This window comes from Bos javanicus, chromosome 6, assembly GCF_032452875.1.
Source record: "Bos javanicus breed banteng chromosome 6, ARS-OSU_banteng_1.0, whole genome shotgun sequence".
Lineage (NCBI taxonomy): Eukaryota > Metazoa > Chordata > Mammalia > Artiodactyla > Bovidae > Bos > Bos javanicus.
Window position 1 is genome coordinate 116,549,356 of NC_083873.1, and position 15,404 is coordinate 116,564,759.

Here is a 15,404-nt window from a genome sequence, read left to right on the forward strand (position 1 = left end):
GTTCAGTCGCTCAGTCGTGTCTGACTCTTTGCGACCCCATGAATTGCAGCACGCCAGGCCTCCCTGTCCATCACCAACTCTCGGAATTCACTCAAACTCACGTCCATTGAGTCGGTGATGCCATCCGGCCATCTCATCCTCTGTCGTCCCCGTCTCCTCCTGCCCCCAATCCCTCCCAGCATCAGAGTCTTTTCCAATGAATCAACTTCACGTGAAATGGCCAAAGTATTGGAGTTTCAGCTTTAGCATCAGCCCTTCCAGTGAACACCCAGGACTGGCCTCCTTTAGGATGGACTGGTTGGATCTCCTTGCAGTCCAAGGGGCTCTCAAAAGTCTTCTCCAACACCACAGTTCAAAAGCATCAATTCTTCGGCGCTCAGCTTTCTTTACAGTCTGCCGGGAGCCATCTCCCGGCATACTGCATATTGAGTGCAGCACCTTCACAGCATCATCTTTCAGGATCTGGAATAGCTCAACTGGAAGTCTATAACTGCCGGGAGCCAGTGTGAGGAACTCCGCCCGTAGCAAAGGTCATGAGGAAGGAGGCTCGGCATACACAAAGGCAGGATCGAGCCTCAGGAGTCCCCCTGGAAATTCTCGAGCATCTACCCCCAAAACCAGAGTCTGCCTACTTTCTGCTTTGTACTCTCACCTACACCTCTGACTTTACGGAGGGCTGTCCCCCACTACCTCTCTCTAAAAAAAGAGTTAACTTACAGCTCCAGTTAATAAAGTTCCTGGGTGTGATAGTGTTTCAACCTACAAACTCCTTTGGAAGTCCTCTAGCTTGCCTGAATAGGTTTTTCCGGCCACATGTGATTGCTCAGAGCCTCCCAACTGTGAGAGGCATGAGATGTTCTAAACTGTCTAAATACAGATTCCTTTGAGCAGTTAAAAGATTGATTAGAAATTGTATTGGTGAAGGGTTTTTCACTTGTTGGGCCAATGTTTGCTGCTGTCTCCATATCCCTTACCTGCTGTGTCCCTGGCAGTGTATTGATTAATATAATTGGTGTAAGTAGTAACTTTAATGTTTGTAACCTTGGACCCTTGAGTTAATTCTTTTTTGTTGTAGCCCACCACACCTTTGCCCTATAGGAATGCAACTTTAATGCTTTTGGAGGGTGGCGCCTGCCTAATCACCTTTAGAGAAAAATAAGTTTTCTGAAGAAAGGGTCTTAAAATGTTAACAGGCCTCCGGGCCAGAAGATGATGCAAATCACCTAAACTTTTGCATATGATAAGTTTGCAGGAAGAAAGCCTGGCTTACTGCATGACTCTACCCCTTCCCCCATTATCCTCTATGCATAACTTAAGGTATATAAACTACTTTGGAAAATAAAGTGCAGGCCTTGTTCACTGAAACTTGGTCTCCCCATGTCGTTCTTTCTCTCACCTTCTGGCTGAATTATTCAGCCTCTTTTCTCCACTGAATTTCCTCACTGAGCTATCCTCATTCTATTACTCTTTATATCTTTGATGAATATTTAAATAAATAGGTCGCCGATGCCGTCTCTCCTTCGAATACCCTGGATCAGCCGGGGCTGGACCCCGGCAATAGTCCAACTCTCACATTCATACATGACCACTGGAAAAACCATAGCCTTGACTAGATGAACCTTCATTGGCAAAATAATATCTCTGCTTTTTAATATGCTGTCTAGGTTGGTCATAACTTTCCTTCCAAGGAGTAAGTGTCTTTTAATTTCATGGCTGCAGTCACCATCCACAGTGATTTCGGAGCCCAGAAAAATAAAGTCTGACACTGTTTCCACTGTTTCCCCATCTATTTCCCATGAAGTGATGGGACCAGATGCCATGATCTTTGTTTTCTGAATGTTGAGCTTTAAGCCAACTTTTTCACTCTCCTCTTTCACTTTCATCAAGAGGCTTTTTAGTTCCTCTTCACTTTATGCCATAAGGGTGGTGTCATCTGCATATCTGAGGTTATTGATATTTCTCCTGGCAATCTTGATTCCAGCTTGTGCTTCTTCCAGCCCAGCGTTTCTCATGATGTACTCTGCATAGAAGTTAAATAAGCAGGGTGACAAGATACAGCCTTGACATACTCCTTTTCCTATTTGGAACCAGTCTGTTGTTCCATGTCCAGTTCTATCTGTTGCTTCCTGACCTGCATATAGGTTTCTCAAGAGGCAGGTCAGGTGGTCTGGTATTCCCATCTCTTGAAGAATTTTCCACAGTTTATTGTGATCCACACAGTCAAAGGCTCTGGCATAGTCAATAAAGCAGAAATAGATGTTTTTCTGGAATTGTCTTGCTTTTTCGATGATCCAGCGGATATTGGCAATTTGACCTCTGCTTCCTCCACCTTTTCTAACTCTGGCTGGAACGTCTGGGTGTGCCGTCCCGAAGGACGCTCACGGGGTGAGAGATGGACGGCGGGTGAGGAGCTGGCAGCTGCTTTTGGAAGTTTGGGACTTCTCTATTTCCTGGGTTGCTATCGTAAGATTGCATTATTTTTTTATTAAGAACAGTAGTATCTGAGCAGATCGAAAGACCTCGGACAGACCTGGGAGCTGCAGGTGTGGAGCCCGCTGCTGGGCAGGACAGCAGGCGCTTCGGGAGCCAGGGCCCACAGAAGCCCCTACGGAAGCCCCTCTTTCTCCCTGCTAAGTGTTGCTTTGTACCATTTCATTGATTCAAAAATCTTGAGAGAAAACCATCTTGAACTGGTGTGCTGGTTCCCTACTGTAACCAAGCAGGGTCCTGCCGGGCCTTGGGGGGGCCACATCCCCAGCCTGCCTCTTGTTTACAGACAAGCTTCAGCCTCCTAGGCCTTCCCTGGATTCTAAAGAGCAAATTTAACTGAAGTGACAAAATGCAGAAACGAAAACAGTCAACAAGACAAAATAAGAGTAGTTTAGACGTGAAGTCGAGGACCTTGAGTTCTTCCTCCAAGGCTGCAGTTAACATCCTGAGCCCTATCTCTGAGCGGTCATGCCCACACTGAATGCCCCACCAGGAGGGAGAAGTTACACACCCTGCCTACCAGGAAATGCACCACAGACCCCAGGCCGCTTGGAATGAGAAAACTGATCGCTGAGATTCCGGAAACGTCTCCCGGTTGCTTCACCCCCAACTGATCAGAGAACGTGCAGAGGCTCAGCAGGCAGCCTGCAGCCCCCAGCCCCAGGCTGCCCACTCTCCTTGGTGGGCTCCGTGCTGGGCGCCCGACAACAAATGCTGCACTTTCCTCACCACGACTGGGGCCGTGGACGGGCTTACTGCACACGGGCTGGAGGGTTCGGGTTTGCTTCCAGAAGTCCAGGGTGCCATACGTGGGTAGCATAACAATGAACCCACGAGCCAGGCGGCTTCTGACAACAGAGGTTTATGGTCCTGCAGTCAAGGAGGGCAGAGGCCTGAGATCAAGGTGGCCTCAGGGCTGCACTCCTCCCACATGCTCCCAGGTAGGGTCCTTCCTGCCTCCTCCAGCTTCTGAGAGCCCCAGGAGTTCCCTGGATAAACGCTGCAGACTCCAGTCTCTGCCTCCATCACCACTCGTGCTCTCGTCTTTCTTGCCTTCCTATAAGGACACTGGTCATGTTGGACCGAGGGCCCACCCTGTTCTGGTGTGACCTCGTCTTAACTGTATCTTCGATGACCCTGTCTCCAATTCAGGTCACTTCCTGAGTACCTGGAGGTCAGAACGTCAGCATATCTCACTGCTGGGTGCAATTCACCCCCGAAGACCTGGTTGGGGTGCAACATGCCAGAGGGCCTCTCACTTCCTCAGCGGATCCATCTTTCTGCAGAGCTGTCCATCAGAGCTGGTGGAGATGCCCCCGGCCCCAGCTGGGGATGCCAGGGGTGGAGAAGTCTGAGGGTGGGCGCTGGCCAGCGAGCCTCGGCTCAGCACTGCAGGACGTTCCGGGGGTCCACTGCGCATAGGCGCTTTCTGTGCACGTGGGGTTGCCCCCGTGCCCTTTGCTCACGTGCCCCTTCTGTGTTGATATCATTTATAATCAGTATCATTATTAAAATCAAACTCATTATTTTTAAAGGCACAGATAATTGTTTAAAAGTTTATTTTTAAAACCCTCCAGTTCACTAATGTACCCTTACACTCAGCTGTAAACATCAGCAATTTTTTTGCTCATCGTTGCTCCTTGTATCCAAGATTTGGTTTTCTTTTTGCTTTAACGATCCTTTCAGAGAGCTTGAGCATAAACTTTTGGAATCCTTGTATGCCAGGAAACAAGGCATCTCCTGGCTGGTCCTGAATGACCCCTTGGCTGGGCACAGAACTCCAGCTGCATGTTCTTTCCCCTCAGCATCTGGAGCTACTGCTCAGCAGTGCTGAGGAGAAGTCTGCTGTCAATGAGATTACTGTTCATTTGTGGGCAATGAACTTTGATCTCTAGTGGCTTTTTTGACGGGATATGCTGCCACAATTCACTCATTCAAAAATATTAATTGAGCACTTCCTATATGCTGGGGCCACTCCAGTGGCTGGGCACGTGGCCAGGAACAAGAAAGACAAAGCCTGGCTTGTGGAACTGCCAGGCCACGGGGTACAGAGAGCAGATCCCATAATGCCAGGCACTGACAAGGGCCAGGAAGAAAGCCAGGAAAGAGCAGTTCCGGGAGGACATGGGGCATGCAGGGCGTCCTTCTGCGGAGGGCCTCGATGGAGCGGGCCGCAGAGCCTGCAGCAGGCGAGGGCGAGGGCTGCCCCATCCCTCCTGCTCTGTTGTAGTATGTCCCCTGCTTAGCCAGTGGCCCCTCCAGCCTGCTGGTCGAGGCTTAGAATTCCGGAGGATCCAGCTCCTCTGGGTCCTGCCGCTCGCGCCGCCCAGCCCCTGCAGCGCTCCTGGAGCATGGATGCTGCTGCTCTGTGATTTGTCCTTCTTGCTTTCTTACCTCTTTTTCCCCAAGGCTGGATTCCAGAAAAACTTCTCTGTGTGCATGTGCTGCTAGCTCCTTGGCCCCTCAGCTATGCTTTCCAATCAACCCAGCTTAACCTAAAAGAGAGTAACCTCTGCGAGTAATGGATTCTTCCCCACGCCAAGCTGCTCTTGTTTTGCAGACAGAACTCCTCCTGCTGACATAGTGCTTAGGGCATGGGGGTCCAGTCGGGTGCAGAATAGCACCTAGAATGCCATCCCTTGTGGCGTGGGCATGCCTGCAACCCCAAGGGTCCCCAGCTGCTGTGTTCTGACCGTCTCTCCAAACCTGCTCCCCTCGGCCCACCTGAAGGAAGACCCCTCATGCTGGGGGAAGGTGCACAGAGACCAGCTGACCTGGCAGTCCTCAGGCCCTTCCTGCTCCAGGCTCCGCTTTCCCTCGCCCCCCACACCTGGCACAGACACCCTCTGAGCCGCCCCACCGTCCATCTTGGCCACTCATTCGCCCATCCGGGGATCCACCCACCTGCAGAGCCCTCTGCGCAGCTCCTGTCGCCTTCCCGGCCTTCCTCAGGGCTGGCCCTCCCAGAAAGTGGCCTCCTGTTTCTGCTACAGTCCATCCCGAGGAGCCCAGGTAGGCTGAGGACACAGGGCCTCTGACAAGGGGCCCAGATGGCAGGTCAGGGTTTGGCCAAAAGGGAGGAGGGTGGAAGAGGCCTCCAGCAGCTCTGGGTGCTGTTGCAGTTGGTCTGCTGGGGGGTGGTAAGGGGCGAGGAAGCTTTCTCACTGCAAAGAAATGGCTTCTCCTCCTCCAGCAGGAAGCGTGGGGTGGCGGTGCCTGGGGATGGCTGTGGAGACCCTGGGTTCCCCCGCCCCTACCCTGTCAGGCACAGAAGCGCCCCGACAGGCTCGGGAGAGCTGCTGTCTCCCCCGCAAACCCTTGCTGGGAGGGTCGACGAAGATTCCCCGGCCCTTAGACCCTCACTTCCCCAGTTCAGGCTTAGATTGTTCAGTGAGATGAGAGCTGAGCCTTCTGCGTGGCGCTGAGCACCCGAGGAACCAAGGCCACCGAAGATGCTGACACTCAGGAGCTGAGGACTCCGCTGTCTCCCCTGCGCTGGGTGGGGGGTGGGCACCAGTGGGCATCGGGGCTTGGGAAAGGGTCTCCTCCTCGGGGGGACAGGCGGGGATGGAGCACGGATGAGCCAGGGTCTGCCGGCCGCTCCCAGCAGAGCCCACATCCAGATGAAGTCCCTGGAAAGTGCTGTCCTCCACGTCCCCGCTCCGCCAGGAGGCCTTTCACACTGTCACCGCCGATCTCTGCTCCCGTTCTCAGCTCCTAGGTTCTGCTCAGATAAACTTCCGCTTTCCTTTCCAGATGGTTATCTGGCATTTCTGACACATATGTGTCCATTTTCCTGAGTCCTGTGGAAAGCTGCTGTTGTCAGGAGTGGAACATGGACCCCAGGGCTCAGGGCCAGTTTGGTTCTGGGGCCTCCGCTAGGCAGCAGGTGTGGCCAGGGGCTCGTGGTCTCTGAGCCTGCTTCTCCGTTCATGGCAGTGGAGGCTGCAGTAGCACCTTCCTTGTGGGCAGCTGGGAGTTCACGGATCTTAGTTCCCTGACCAGAGATCAAACCCATGCCCCCTGCAGTGGTAGTGCGGAGTCCTAACCACCGGACTGCCCGAAACATCCCCTCTTTGAGGGCTGTTGGGAGGATAAAGAGGGCTGAGAGAAGATGGGTGTTTGACAAGACTTTTTTTTGGTCAGCTGGAAGGTTAAAGTAGGTTGATGGGAAATTCGTCCCCACAAATTTGTTCCCACAGGTGGGGCGTTGCTGTTGTTCAGTCGCTCAGTCGTGTCCGACTGCGACCCCATGAACAGCAGCTCGCCAGGCTTCCCTGTCCATCACCAGCTCCCAGAGCTTGCTCAAACTCCTGTCCATTGAATCGGTGATGCGACCCAACCATCTCATCCTGTCATCCCCTTCTCCTCCCACCTTCAATCTTTCCCAGCATCAGGGTCTTTTCCAATGAGCTGGCTCTTCTGGCCAAAGTATTGGAGCTTCAGCATCAATCCTTCCAATGAATATTCGGGACTGATTTCCTTTAGGATTGACTGGCTCGATCTGCTTGCAGTCCAAGGGACTCTCAACAGTCTTCTTCAACACCGCAGTTCAAAAGGATCAGCTCTTCGGCACTCAGCCTTCTTTATGGTCCAACTCTCACATTCGTACATGACTACTGGAAAAACCATAGTTTTGACTATATGGACTTTTGTCGGCAAAGTGATGTCTCTGCTTTTTAATATGCTGTCTCGGTTTGTCATAGCTTTTCTTCCAAGGAACGAGCATCTTTTAATTTCATGGCTGCAGTCACTGTCCATAGTGATTTTGGAGCCCAAGAAAATAAAATCTGCCACTGTTTCCATTTTTTCCCATCTATTTTCCACGAAGTGATGGGACTGGATGCCATGATCTTAGTTTTTTGAATGGAGCCAGGGGGAGGGGAACAGGAGGGGGTGAAATGGCGATGGAAAATGGAGGCTGTGAACCCTTGCCTCTTCCTAGCCAGAGATCAGCAGTGGTGGGCAGAATGTGGTCATCTGACCCCCGCTAGACCCTATGTGGGGTCTACAGAGGACCAGGCTGATACGCCTGGAGGGCATAGTATTGGGAGGGCAGGGCGGAGCGCTGCCTGCACTGGTTTGAAATCCCAGCAGGAGTGTTTACAGGGTGGACTTGGAAAGGGCTTATTACCAAGGAGAACCTCACCTGCGCCCTGAAGGGTCGGCCCTGAGGCTGCCCTCTTCAGCCTTTGGGCTGGTCTCCAGGGCCACCTGGTGACCCTCCCCAGTCTCTCTCCCAGGGTGCACCACCCCAGCACCACCTCCAGGCCGCCTAGCAATCCCCAGCGTCTCTCCCACCCGCTAGCAAGCTGTGGACAAGCCCACTGGGGTGGACTGCAGGGCGGTTGTGGTGCCCCAGGTCCGCGTGTCCTCAGGCTCTGTCTACAGTCTGTCCACTCCGGGACCTCTTCCTTGCGCCTTCATCCTCTCCACTGCCCCTCATCATCTCTGTGCACGTCAGATTTTGCTGATTAGAAAGTGGAATCAGCACAAGAAATATTTAATAAGGTACTTAATTATTCTGAATTAATGAATGAAATGGGTCCCATAACAGAACTTCTGCCCCAACATGGCTTCAGTGCAGGGGTGATGATCTTGCCAACAAGACTCCAGAGTCCGGAGGCTATGGGGTTGATTAGTTTATTTGGTCAGCAAGGGCAGGTCTTTGAACCAGCTCCTCTGGGATTCTCCTTAGCTCTTTCCTCACGGCCTCACTTTGACTGCTACATCTCCTCCCATCACATTCCCCCTACCAGGTCGAAGGAAAACAGTGATGATTGATTTCCACCACCCGCCTTCCTTTAAAGAGATGAAACTTTCCCAAACACCACCTGCCTCCGAAACAGGGCTCCTCTCAGCTCTATTGGGCAGAACTGGGTCATGTGTTCTCTCCACCCCCACCATTCCAGCAGAGGAAAGAGAGGGCCATGCCTGCTTTCCTCCAGTCAAGATTCATCCCCTGGGGATGGGCCTACTTTCTGTGAGCCCATTTCATCAGGAGACCAGGACAGCTGACATTTTATGTATTCGTATTTATTGTATTCGGCATAGAAGAAACAGCTGCTGGGGAAAAGAGCAGCAGTGTTTACAACGGGAGGCAAGAAGTTCAAGCACCAGAAGCCGAAGGACAAAACAGACTGTCCAGTGGAAAATACAGACAGGAGGGTCGCGGTGCCAGCAAGTGGGGCTGACGTCTCCAAGGATGAGTGCGTGACAGAGAAAGGACAAGTGTGTGGTGGGGACAGGCCTGGGTGCAGCGGCCAGTACAGCTACCGTTACCAGGCAGCAGTCACCAGGCGGCCGCTACTGAGAAACTGCCAGGGTGGTGATTAAAGGCCTGTTAGGCCAGCGGTCAGGGGAGTGGTGGTAGTCAGGCAGAGAGGGAGGTAAGAGGCGGACCCCAGCCTTCACCCCGGAGCCCTCCTGCTCACCCGGCCTCAGGCCAGTGGATGGGGTGGGGGGACAGGCTAGGGGCTCTGTCCTGCTGGGCTCCACAGCCCTTGCCAATGCTGCCCGCTGGCCGGGCCCAGGCCGAGAGGCAGTGAAGGTCTCCCCAGTCCCCACACTGGGACCTAAGGGCAGCAGCGGTTTGCCTGGCTGCTGTGCGAGGGACCTGACCCCCTGCTGTTTGGGGGGCCTGAGGAGACTGAGGACCAGTTGGGTCCTGGGCGCCTAGCTGCCTCAGAGACGACAGCTGGACAGGGTCTGGGGACCTGGCTCCAAGGCCACCACCAGCTGAGATCTGCCTCCTCAGCCCGGCCTGGGTGCTAGTGGGAGGACCCAGACTGGGTGCTGGACGAAGACTCGTGGGCAGGCTGACTGGCCCTAGCAGGGAGCGCCAACCCCCCCCCCCCCCCCACCCCCATCTTAGCCAGGACATGGACCTTGGAGGGTGAAAGTTGAGCCTTGAGACCTTGTCTTTTCTTGTCAGAACAGAGAATGGCATTCATTTAGAGACATTTACAGGAACACTGTTACCTGACCATGACCTGACCTCAAGAACAAAGAATCTGACACCAGGAAGTTTGCAACGACTCACCTCACTTTTCCCAGGAAAGAGCTTTGCTGAAACCTTTGGGGAGTTTGGGGTTTTTAAGGTGGGAGCCACGCGTCTCCTCGCATCGTGCAGCAATAAACCTTTCTCTGCTCCAGATTCCGAGGATTCAGTATCGTTTGGCCTCGCTGTGCCAGTGGCACACAGACTCACCCGCACAGGAGTGCTGGGATCCCTCTAGGGAGCACACACCCGCCTGACCAGATGGGCCGCCCGTTTCCTCTGCTGCCGGACCCTCTGGTGGGAGCCCCCGCCCCCTTCCCAGCATCTCACCTCCTCTAGCCTTCTCCACATCTCCTGCAGCCCATCCCCCTGCACGCCACCTCTCTTTCGCAGACCGCCTGTCCTCCATCCGCTATCAGACGCTATCGGAAGCTGAGACACCAAAGGGAGCCTTTGGAGAGTTAGCATCCAGGCAGGTTTAACGTCACCATGGCAACCCCTGGAGCGCCCTACCCCCGACCGACTCTCTGATGCACCGCTCCGCCCCCCAGGGCCTCAGGGACCCGGCGAAGACTGGGGCGGGGCCAGATAGGAGGGAGAAGGTGAGGACCATTCCGCAATTGGCCCGCGGAGCGCAGCGGTGAAAGCCGCCTGGCGATTGGTCGGAGGTGTACGTGACGTCACAGAGAGGCGGGGTGACGCACGGGGCGGGTACACCTGCCGGGCGCCGCTGCGGTGTCGCAGGGAGAGCTGAGCGGAGAGGCGAGATGGGTGCCTGTCGCCGCTCCTGCTTCTCCTCGCCGCCTCTTCGGCCGCCCTTCTGGCGACCGGCGCCCATTCTTCCTGCTCCGGGCCTCTGGCCCATACCGTGTACTCCACGTTCATGTTCGAGGCCACTTTGGCTCCGCTAGGTGGGCTTGCGAGTCCGCGCACCCGCACGCGGCGCCTGGCGCACCCGCTTCGGCGGACGGAGCTGGCCCGACTCCTCGCCTAGGTGTTCCCCTCCCGCAGCGGGAGATCGGGGGCGCCGAGAACCGGAGCGCAGGGGACCCTCAGGCCTCCGGGGCCGCACACCGGCTCCGCACACGCCAGCGTAGCGCCCCCGAAACGCGCCTGGCCTCCAGCTCAGCGCTGAGCAGAGGGCGGCCTCTAACCCGGACTTGGACACTTGTAAACCTTGGAGCAGCATCGCACGTCGTGTTCCACGAATGACTGTCGCTGACTCATAGGGAGAGTTCCCGGGACTCCTGCCCAGGGCCAGCAAACCTCTCAGTGGGCTCCCTGCAGAGTCCAGGGCAGCCACAGACCAGGGGTCACAGGCTCTTGTGTGGTCACCCACCTAGGCACCTTAAAACCAAGGTCCCCTTGGACTCCAGGCCCGGCAAAGGTCAGTCACTAATGCACACTGGGATGCCCCTGGTCCCCGCTGAGCCTGGCGGCCCTCCAGCTTATCTGACTGGGCTTGAGTGTCCTCCCGTGGCCGGAAAAGCCCCATCCCACGGTCAGCCATTCCGCAACATATGCGCAGTTGCATGTTCTCCATCCAGGGTCCCCACCTTGGATGCCCTGCTGAGTAGGAGACTGCCACTCACCAGCACCAAGAGGCCTTTGGGTGCCCCGCAACTTGGGGAACCAAAGTCCAAGGTCTGGCTCAGTCTCCTCCCAGGACAAGGGGCCACCTTCATATGCAGCTGAGAGCGCCCTGCGGACCCCTGCCCGCTGCCCACCAAGCTGCCTGCAGTTGAGGCCCCTCTCAGCCAAGGGCCATCCAGCAGGAGCAGACAGAAGCCCACAGACCCTCATCTTCTCATGGACCATGAAGCTGGGGTCTGCGCCGAGCACTCCCTGGTCAGCAGAGAGCAGCAGTCCCCTCACATTAAGGGCCCCCCGAAACTCCATCTGCCTGCACGGCCTCCTTCCAACCTCTCTGCACCTGGCAATGCCTTTGGCGGGGGGCTGCCCCTGGCCTGCCCTCGGAACGCCACGTGCGCTCGCCCACCTGCATTCTCCAGCCCCTTTGTTCCCAAGATGGGCTCCCCACTCAGCCAAGGGAAACCTCCCTCTCGCAGAGAGGCCCATCTGCATCTCCACAGCCCTGCAGACCCTCCCTCCAGGCCCTCCAACACTGACCCTTCACCCCCTGAAGGGCAGCGGCTAGCCCCCTGGCAATCCGAAATGCTGAAGTGGGGAGCAAAGCTAGCTCTGGCAGAAGGAAGACAACAGAAACAGGATGCACTTACAAGCAGTTGCTGGGCCACGTCGCATTAGGGCTCCCAGGGAGAAAAATGCCAACTTCGGCCCCTAGGCCCGGGATCCAGGTCCTCACCCAGTCGGGAGCAATCCGAGACCACTGGCCTAGGCAGGCCTCGGCCTTCCACCGTGGGGGCTGGGTAGGCGGCTGTCTGTGCAGACGTTGGTGGTGGCTGCGTCCCTGGGAGACAGGCTCGGGAAAGCCAGCACCTCGTGGCCGGAGCTTGGAGCCGTGCAGGGTGTAGTCCCCTGGTGGGTCTCTGCCGAGGCGCTGATGGGCCGTGGGCCTGGAGACCTCTGGCCTAGGACCAGGTTTAGCCGGCTCTTCTGGTGCTGTGTCACCTGGGGTGTCTTGGTTTTCTGGAGAGTTCTCTCCAGCGGGTGAGAGGGATTCCCTGCCTTAGAACAGGAGGAGCTGGAAGAGCTGCCGAACTGGACTGAAACTCATGGATAAAGCTTTGTATGAGTTTGACAGGAAACTTAAATCTGCGAAGACAGCTTTTCACAGAAAGAGGGACATTATTAAAATCTGTCCAGGGAAGTGTCTGAACTGAAGGAATTGCTCAGAATGTCTGAAGAAAACAACCAAAGGTGGAAACATCTGTTTCAGCTGTTCCGGGAAGGACAGGTGTCCCTGCACGTGGCTGACGCTGAGCAGGGCACCCGTGGCCATGTTCCAGGAGAGCCCCAGGCCCCACGAACAGAGAACTTGTTGGCTGAGCTGGGGCTGCTCCAGGACAGGTTGTCCCACCTGGAGGGGGAGGTGGAGGCGCTACAAGGACACGCCTAGCACCCGGGGCGGCAGGAGGCGCGGGTTCGAGAGCTGGAGGGCACCTTCCTCAACTTTCGGGGCTTCCTGGAAGCCTGACAGGTTCACAGTACGCAGGCCAGTCGTCTGAGTGCCCCCCAACCCCGGGAAGGGGGCCTGGAAGCGGGGGCGGAGCTGGCCTGACCTTCACCATGTGTATGAGTTCCGAATAGTAGTGCGGGAAGACAGTGTCCCCTGATGGTGGCTCCGGGATCGAGGACCGCTCCACCCACACGTGTCCTCGCCCTCGAGCCAGCCGGGTCTGAACTTCAGATCGCCCAGGCTAACGGCCAGCGCCGGGTGCCACTCTGACGGGAGGGAAACCAGCAGAGGGGGGCCGCCCATTTCCTCCGCTGCCCCGACCCTCTGGTGGGAGCCCCCGCCTCCTTCCCAGTATCTCACCTCCTCTATCCTTCTCCACATCTCCTGCAGCCCATCCCCCTGCACACCGCCTCGCTTTCGCGGACCGCCTGTCCTCCATCCGCTATCAGACGCTATCGGAAGCTGAGAGACCAACGCCGCTGCGGTGTCTCAGGGAGAGCCGAGCGGAGAGGCGAGATCGCGGGCTATTGCCGCTCTTGCTTCTCCTCGCCGCCTCTTCGGCCGCCCTTCTGGCGACCGGCGCCCATTCTTCCTGCTCCGGGCCTCTGGCCCATACCGTGTACTCCACGTTCATGTTCGAGGCCACTTTGGCTCCGCTAGGTGGGCTTGCGAGTCCGCGCACCCGCACGCGGCGCCTGGCGCACCCGCTTCGGCGGACGGAGCTGGCCCGACTCCGCGCCTTGGTGTTCCCCTCCCGCAGCGGGCCGGGGGCGCCGAGAACCGGAGCGCAGGGGACCCTCAGGCCTCCGGGGCCGCACACCGGCTCCGCACACGCCAGCGTAGCGCCCCCGAAACGCGCCTGGCCTCCAGCTCAGCGTTGAGCAGAGGGCGGCCTCTAACCCGGACTTGGACACTTGTAAACCTTGGAGCAGCATCGCACGTCGTGTTCCACGAACGACTGTTGCTGACTCATAGGGAGAGTTCCCAGGACTCCTGCCCAGGGCCAGCAAACCTCTCAGTGGGCTCCCCGCAGAGTCCAGGGCAGCCACGGACCAGGGGTCACAGGCTCTTGTGTGGTCACCCACCTAGGGACCTTAAAACCAAAGTCCCCTTGGACTCCAGCCCCTTGGAGCTGGCCCGACTCCTCGCCTTGGTGTATTCCTGTATCTTTAAGAATTTTCCACAATTTGTAGTGATTCACACAAAGGCTTTGGCTTAGTCTATAAAGCAGAAGTAGATGTTTTTCTGTAACTCTCTTGCTTTTTCTATGATCCAACTGATGTCAGCAATTTGATCTCTGGTTCCTCTGCCATTTGTAAATCCAACTTGAACATCTGAAAGTTCTCGGTTCGTGTACTATTGAAGCCTGGCTTGGAGAATTTTGAGTATTACTTTGCCAGTGTGTGCTGCTGCTGCTAAGTCACTTCAGTCGTGTCCGACTCTGTGTGACCCCATAGACAGCAGCCACCAGGCTCCCCTGTCCCTGGGATTCTCCAGGCAAGAACACCGGAGTGGGTTGCCATTTCCTTCTCCAATGCAAGAAAGCAAAAAGTGAAAGTGAAGTCATTTAGTCATGTCCGACTTAGTGACCCCGTGGACTGCAGCCTACCAGGCTCCCCTGTCCCTGGGATTTTCCAGGCAAGAACACTGGAGTGGGTGCCACTGCCTTTGCCAGTGTGTGGATGAGTGCAATTGTGCGGTAGTTTGAACATTCTTTGGCATTGCCTTTCTTTGGGATTAGAATGAAAACTGACCTTTTCTAGTCCTGTGGCCACTGCTGAGTGGTCCAAATTTGCTGGCATATTGAGTGCAGCACTTTCACAGTATTATGTTTTAGGATTTGAAATGGCTCAACTGGAATTCCATCACCTCCACTAGCTTTGTTCATAGTGATGATTCCTAAGGCCCGCTTGACTTTGCATTCCAGGATGACTGGCTGTAGGTGAGTGATCACATTATCGTGGTTATCTGGGCCGCGAGGATCTTTTTTTGCATAAGATGTCAGTTGTCCCCCACACTCATGTATAAATTCAACGCACTGTTAATCAAAGCCCCAACGAGACTATTTTTTTTTTAAGAAATTGACAAACTTATTCTAAAATTTAAATGGAACCAGAAAGGGTCTAAAATAGCCAAGACAATCTCTTCAAAAAATAATTGCCTTAATTCATTTATGCATCTGCCGTGCGGGTCTTTGCTGCTGCTCGGGCTTGTCTCCAGTTGTGCTGAGCGGGGGCTGTGCTCTGGTTCGGTGCACCGGCTTCTCATCGTTCTCTTGTTGAGAAGCTGGGGCTCTAGGGCTCTCAGGCCTCAGGAGTCGTGACTCCCAAGCTCTAGAGCGCAGGCTCAGTAGTTGCGGTGCGGAGACGTACTTGCTCCACGGCGTGTGTAATCTTCCCTGATCAGGGGTCAACCAGGTCTCCTGCTTTGGTAGGTGAGTTCTTTGCCTCTGAGCCACCAGGAAAACCCTAAAGTAGCCAAGACCATCTTGATGAAAAAAGGAAAGTTGGAGGGCCTGCACTCTGTGATTTCAGGACTTATTTATTACAAAGCTGCAGAAATCCGGACAGCGTGGTTTGCTGTAGGGACAGACCAAGCGGTCAGTGGAACTCAATAAAGAGTCCAGGAATAGGCCAGCACAAAGGCAATCAATTGACTTTACACGAAGCTGCCAATGCAATTCCATGGGGAAACGGAAACGCTTTAAACGCACAGGGCGGAACATCTCCTCCTCCGCCTGTGTCTGTACGGAATGAGCCCTGGCTGCTGCCTCACAGATTGCAAATTAATTCAAGGTGGAACATAAGCCTTGAT

General features: G+C 55.4%; 1 long non-coding RNA gene across 1 annotated transcript; it reads right to left on the reverse strand.

Moving 5' to 3' along the window:
- Positions 1 to 11,721: 11,721 nt before the first annotated feature.
- LOC133249976 (uncharacterized) lies at positions 11,722 to 13,344 on the reverse strand. The gene is made up of 2 exons (XR_009737188.1): positions 12,951 to 13,344; positions 11,722 to 12,856 (listed from the first exon to the last, which is right to left on the reverse strand). It is a non-coding gene; the product is annotated as an uncharacterized LOC133249976 (long non-coding RNA).
- Positions 13,345 to 15,404: the final 2,060 nt, after the last annotated feature.